Source organism: Pinus tabuliformis, chromosome X (assembly GCF_031772625.1).
Source record: "Pinus tabuliformis cultivar Carrire ecotype Pingquan chromosome X, CPIR1, whole genome shotgun sequence".
Classification (NCBI taxonomy): domain Eukaryota; kingdom Viridiplantae; phylum Streptophyta; class Pinopsida; order Pinales; family Pinaceae; genus Pinus; species Pinus tabuliformis.
In genome coordinates, this window is record NC_142308.1 from 123,697,972 (window position 1) to 123,705,269 (window position 7,298).

At 39.6% G+C, this 7,298-nt stretch overlaps 1 pseudogene; it reads left to right on the forward strand.

Moving 5' to 3' along the window:
• Positions 1-3,637: 3,637 nt before the first annotated feature.
• Positions 3,638-4,738, forward strand: LOC149138740 (ubiquitin C-terminal hydrolase 12 pseudogene; annotated as a pseudogene).
• The last annotated feature ends 2,560 nt before the right edge of the window (positions 4,739-7,298 follow it).

Genomic DNA, 7,298 nt, shown 5'->3' on the forward strand with positions numbered 1-7,298 from the left:
ATATCAATGGCCCTCAAAGTACCCAGTATAATCCATGAAATGTGAATAAATGAGTCGAAGTCGAACATGTCACGGAATCATTCGATCAAAGCTCAATGATGCAACCTATCATCGAAGGCGAGAAAACTGCCATTAGGGCATGCAGCTTTCAAGGTACTGACGATTTCTAGATCAAATTTCTAGATAATGAGCTGAAGTCAATAGAAAGTGATCCATCGTAGGCAAGCCCACAACACGAAATCATAAATCAAGTTTTGAAGAAATATAGTAGCAAGGACTGACTCATGGATGGTCAAAATGGATGACAGATGTCTTTCAAATGAATGGTTTGTTTGAACTAATCTCTTGAACACATAATGACATTGCAGATGGTTTGGTGACAATTGACCCAAAGCTAATACCCAGAAACCGGCTGAAGACTTTCAATATGGTTTGATTAACTGTTAGGCAAAGGATTTCCCAACCCAGGTGAACAAAAGTGTCGTGTTCAAGAGTGGTTAATGGCTTTTCTAAAACACAAAGTGTAACAAACAGGTTCATTTTTCTCTCTTTTCCCCCACCATTTCTGGCAAGTACCTCTTTATTTTTGACAAGCTTGAGGAGGATAACATTTGCTTGTTTATAAGCTCATCCTTCGGATGAGTCCAACTTAGTTTAAAATTTGAACCCTAAGAAGGAGTGGTTCGTTTCTATTTAAAATTGAACAGGTCCTTTACTGTTAAATTTTAACGAGTCCAGTATATGAAAAAATCAGTGTCTTTCAATTTTACGGAGTCAGAAGAAAAACTTAAGAAAACTCCACGGGGGTAGTTTTTCGTAAAATAATCCCTCAAGTCTAAAAAAGGATAAAATAATATAGGAGGGATGACATTTCCAATACTTTAACGAGCTAGAAAGAATAAGCGCTTGACAATCTTTTCATATTTAACGAGTCTACAAAAGGGTTTAAAGAGGACTCTAGTCTCGTCATAGTGACAAGTCCAATGTCATCAGGGTTTAACGAGTCCGACATAGGTAAAACTCGAAGTCTTTTTCATGTTTAGAGAATTTGAGAAAGACACGGAAAAGAAAACTCCAAAGGGGTCCTTTTTCGTAAATTTGTGTCCCTCAAGCCCGAAAAAGTATAAAATAATACTCGAGAGAATCGCTTGACCATTACAATCAAGGAGTACTTTTCATAATTAGTGGCTCCAATCTAAAATAGTAAAAAAGTGATCGAAGACACGTTTGTTCATAACCAGTATCGAACTTGAAACGACAAAAGTCTGGCAATCTTTTCATGTTTATACGGTCAGAAAAGAGTTGAAAGTGGACCGCCTTTTTAATTTGTTTAGCGAGTCAAAAAGGGAAAAACTCGGTAATCTTTTCGTATTTTACGAGTCAGAAAAGAGCTTAAAGAAGACTTGTCCTAGAGGAATGAGTGGTATAAAGGGTAGCAACTGGCTCCCACAATGATGGAACTGCTCAAAATATGTAATGGTTAAGAGGCTGGCTAACAAAACCACTCATCATTGCGGTCCCTCGGGAGAGTAAAAACAACCAAGTGAAAGCATATGATCAGCCAAAGAGATGGTGGCGATGGAATGAAAACAACCAAGGCTCATCTAACAGAATTTAGCGGATAAAAACGGCAATCACGAGATGTAAATCGGGTATGGGTTCATTTTTACACAAGCTTGAACCACAGAGAACTATGCTTGGATTCAGTTTCATGTTTACACAAGCTTGAAACGAAAAACTATGCTTGTTATAAGTTCGCATGCCCCCAGCATAAGGACACAAATCGAGGTACATGCCCCCCAAGCTTCATTGCATTCAACGAGGTGGATGGAATGAAGGTTCACTTTCGAGGGAGTTGTTTCATTTTTTAATGAGGTTGACACAGTAAAAGAACTATCCTCATAACCCTTGTTTCATTTTTTAAATGAGCTTGACACAAGACAAGGAACTATGCTCCAGAATCCTTGATTCATTTTTTAACGAGCTTGATACAAGACAAGGAACTATTCTCCAGAATCCTTGATTCATTTTTTTAACGAGCTTGACACAAGACAAGGAACTATGCTCCAGAATCCTTGATTCATTTTTTAACGAGCTTGACACAAGACAAGGAACTATGCTCCAACCCTTGTTTCATTTTTTTACGAGGTTGACATAGGAACAAACTATCCTTGAGACACCTGGTTTCATTTTTTAACGAGGTTGACATAGGAACAAACTATCCTCGGGACATCCGATTTCATTTTTTAACGAGGTTGACACGGGAACAAACTATCCTCGAAAGACCCTGTTTCATTTTTTAACGAGGTTGACATACGAAAAGAACTATCCTCGAAACATCCTGTTTCATTTTTTAACGAGGTTGACACGGGAACAAACTATCCTCGAGACATTCGGTTTCATTTTTTAACGAGGTTGACATGGGAACAAACTATCCTCAAGATTGGTTAGGAATCAGAAAACGACTGTAAAGCCTGATATGCAATTTCAAAGGGACTCATAGGCATCGCGCCATGAAATGAATCCACCTCAGAATCGGAAGGTACGATCCAAGGATCATCAAAAGCAATAGTGTTCGATGAAATCATATGAATAGTTGCAATAGAAGGCGATACGTTAGGAGGAGGGAAGGAAAAAGTTCCTAGTAAACTAGAATCTTTAATCAAACCTACACCAACATCCTTATAAGGGATAGTCGTTTTACCGATGTGCTGAATGTTAGACTCAGTCTTGTCAGTGCTCTGTCAAAGTCAAATTCACCAAGGTTCATTTCTCGTCATTTGCAATCATCAAATGCCATTTTGGTCAAAAAGAGTCATTTTAATTCTTGAGTCCAAGGTTTTGTCGACTGATTCTGCATGAGAGGTTCCAAATCAGTTTCCAATACAAAATTTCACAATCAAATAATACTCAAGAGAGATTCTTCTTCAAAACTCTGTTTTGAAGAAGAAATCATTAAATTCGCTTTCAAATATGAAATTATTCAAAGTTTTTTCAGTTGAAGATGTTCACATGCAGCCTCGCCATGATCCTTTGCCGAATTCAACATCAGTCAGCCCTGCAAAGAACAAGAATAATTTCATCATTCAAGCTCAGAAGATCAGTGAGGAAACAAATGTCAGAGTTGTATTAAATATAAAAGTGCCAAAGCCAAAAAAAAAACATTACAAAGTGAGAAACAAAAGTTGAATCCATGTCTATATATGATATTTCTCCATGTCTATATAAGTTATTAGTCCATTTGCATCAAAGGACATCAAAAAAAATCCAAAGGAGAAGTCGTGTTGAAGTTGGAGGAACGGAGCTGTGATTTTAGAGGGCCGATGGTGTGTTGACATTCAGCGCGGCGCACAGGCAGAGGGGCGCAGCGCACAGAGGGAGCGTGGCGCACTGGGCGCTATCACACCGTGTTAAAATAACACGTGCGTGGCGCACAAAAACAGCGCAGCGCACAGGCAGAAGGGCGCGGCGCACAGAGCCCCAAGGCCGAAAATCATCATCGATTCATCAAAAACTCAATTTGTTTCAGCTCAATTCTTCTCCAAGAGCCCGAGGAAATCATTCACCAGATTTCTGAAGTAGTTGTGTTTTTTTCTGAAAGGATTTGCATCAAAATGGATTCGGGGTCATTGATACAATGGAACCAGCACAAAACGCGTTAGTTAGTACAGTAGACAATCAGCCCACGAAGGAGCGCCCAGTATCCAAATTCACTTGGCTGATTGAGCATGTTTCCAGATCGAATGTAAAGAAGTGTTACTCGGATGTTTTCATAGTAGGGGGTTATAAATGGCGTGTCATGATGTTCCTCAAAGGAAACAACCTGGACCACTTATCCATTTACTTAGATGTGGCAGGTTCCGCTACATTACCTTATGGTTGGAGCAGATATGCCTTTTTCAGTCTGGCTATTGTTAAATCAGATTCATCACAAGTTCACTGCCAAGAAAGAAACACAACACCCGTTCAATGCCCGGGAGAGCGAGTGGGGATACCCATCATTCATGCCTTTACCTGATAGTTGATAGACGATACTTTGATTGCGGAAGCAGGAGCCAGTGCACGAAGGGTACCTGATTATTGGGCGTATGATTCTAAAAAGAAGACGGGTTTTGTTGGGCTGAAGAATCAAGGGGTGACACGCTACATGAATTCTTTGCTTCAGACATTGTATCATATTCCTTACTTCAGAAATGTTGTCTATCATATGCCCACAACTGAAAATGATATACCCTCAAAAAGTATTTCATTGGCTCTACAGAACTTGTTTTATAAAGTCCAGCGCAGTGACACCAGTATTTCAACAAAAGACTCGACCAAATCATTCGGATGGGACACATATGATTCTTTCATGCAACATGATGTGCAGGAGCTAAACCGAGTACTCTGCGACAAGTTAGAAGATAAGATGAAGAGCACAGTTGTTAAGGATACAATGAAGCATCTTTTTGAAGGACATCATATGAAATACATTGAATGCATAAATGTGGATTATAAATCTACGGGGAAAGAATCATTCTATGATCTACAGCTTGATGTTAAAGGTTGCCTAGATGTCTATGCTTCATTTGATAAGTATGGTAAAGTTGAACAACTTGATGGTGATGACAAATATCATGCAGAGCAGTATGGACTTCAGGAGGCAAGAAAAGGTGTTCTTTTACTTGGTTTTTATCCTGTACTACAAATTCAGTTGAGGCGATTTGAATATAATTTCATGCGACACAGCAATGGTTAACTGGTGGTTTGGCGATTTTGTGGTTGTAAGCGGTGGAGGTAGTGTGGGTGCTATCAGAATAAATTTGCTCAGATCGGAAGTGATGCAAGAAACGAAAAGGTGGGCCTTTATGTGGGAATCGTTAGTGTTGGGAGCTGCTTTGGTTGAATAACAACTGGGTATGCTTCTAATTTTCTCACAAGGAGTGGGTATCCTCGCCTATTATGTCTGCTGAACTCACTCTTGATCCCCCACGATTGCAATCTCAAAAAATTAACTAGTCAATTTGAACTGATCGAAATTTAGAATGACTGGGTTTTCTCTATATATCGTTCACAGTTATTGTATATGATTGTATGACAACTGCTCTGTTTTGGGCATTTATTGCGAAGGAGCATGATACCCCTTCTCTTTGCTGAATCGCATACAATAACTTCTCAAACTCGCCATGACATTTATTTGAGTGGTTGCCCCGTCTCGTCTCAGACATTATAATTTAAGATTGAGGAGATAGTCCAGTAAAAACAGGAACTGGAGCGATCTCGCTATTTGCAGACATGGCTGTATCCCGTCGTTCATGGCGTCGGTCTTCCAACATCGCCCAGTACTGGTTTTCAAGATGGTGCTAGTGATCTCCTAGAGTCTTCAGATGAAACTGCAAATGATCATCGGGGCAATGGCATCAGCAAATCGCAGGCAGAGCTAGATTTCAAGAATTGGCTGCAAACGGTAAAGCAAAAGACTGTCCCTACCAATGGTGGCGATTTGACTAGCTTCCTGAACGAAATTGCAACTGCAGATGAAAAGCATCGAAGTTATGAGAGATGGGGCTTAAAATGCAAGATGTCATCATACTAGCAAATGACATTGATGTAATTTTTGAATGATGAATGTAAAACGATCCATCTGCGTATTCATAATCCAAAATTTAATGAAAATGGCGTTATGTCTTAGGTGGTAGTCATTGCATACTTTGGCATTCGATCCAAAGAACATATGTGGCGGATTTGACCCAGATTTTTGCATTAAAATATTGGAGACCTTTTCCCTTCTGTAAAGTGGCAAACACATCTCCAGAAATTTGAGGGCAGTTGTGCAGGAATGTGCCAAGTGGCATTCAAGAAAGAGAATTTTTAGGCCTAAAATCAGCAAACTACACGATTCCAGGTTCAAAATTTAGCAAAATAATAGGATTCAACTACCTATTTTCGACTTCAGTTATGTTTCAAGGATTGACAGTTACAGCTTCCGCCTCTCCATTGGTCTTTTGAGTGAAAATGTAACGCTGCTTATCTTCAGAAAAGATGATTGGCTCTAGTTAGTTAATGACTAAACAGCTCCCCATTTGGATAGATTTGTTTTCTCATAGTGGAGCTTATTTATTTCATAAAAAAATCATTTGTAAAGGGTTCTGAGTTCTGGGAAACGGTGGAGGAATAACTCAGCGTTTGGCTGTACAGTTTTGACAGAGGATTAATTAAATGGTGCAGCTCTGATTTATAAGATTCTTGCGGTATGAGTTTTTTGCATGTGTTTTTCCCTCTGTTTCATATGTATCATGTGTTGTTTTGCAGTCCATTCATGATTGTTTCCAGCTGAATACTTTCAAGTGAGAAAGGTAGAATTCAGTCATTGCTCTGCCTTGAGGAAGTGTTCAGATTTTATGTGTTTTCTTCTGCCTGGAAAGGATTCATACATTAATGCCCTTTCCAGCTTTCTTAAAGTCTTTTCACCTCATGTAAATTCAATTCGATTGCTAAAACCTCATGCCTATCTCGCCTTATGAAATATCCTGTGCCTTTGGTTAAATCTCTGCATCTTGTTGTCCTTGTCCCATACAGCCCAGCAACTTAGTCATTAAATCAAATATCCCTCATTCAAATTCATTTACTAGCCTAAAATCAGTTCCCATTTTAAGTCATCTCGCACCCTATTGCTCATTTTATCGAGATAGACCCAGAGAGAGCCCTCTCCTATCCTCGTAGGGCTAGCTATGAGGCTGAGCTTGGTTTGATGTTGCCTTGAGTTTTGCCTTCTTCAGCCTAAGGCAAATTCGAGCGCTAACATAGTGGCGACTCCACTGGGGATACGAAAATGGTTTGCTTGAAGATTGTGTTGCCCCAGTACATATCTCAAGTTCAGAGCTGATTGTTGATGGTGAACAACAATCAGACATAAGAAGACGACTGAGATCATTCACCTGGCGACTCCATTCACTGAAGAATCTAGCAATCAATCCTTCAGGGTGACTCCACTGCAAAGAGATCAGTAGCGGTAAGATTTTCAAGATGGATCAGATTGCAAGAAGATACGCTCCCATGAGCCGAGATCACATCCCAGGTTTTCCAAATAAAATGCCCAAGGTAGATTGGTCAAAGAATTTTCCTGTGTTCAGAAATGTGGAAGGTAATGATGCTGCTCTTCATCTAGTGAAATTTCACATTCACGTGCATAAATTAAAGACCGATTTTCCTGAAGACTGTTTGATGAAAATGTTTATGGCTACTCTGGAAGACAAAGCCCGATCTTGGTATGAAAGTTTGCCACCTGCTTCCATCTATTATCTAAAGGATTTTCATTC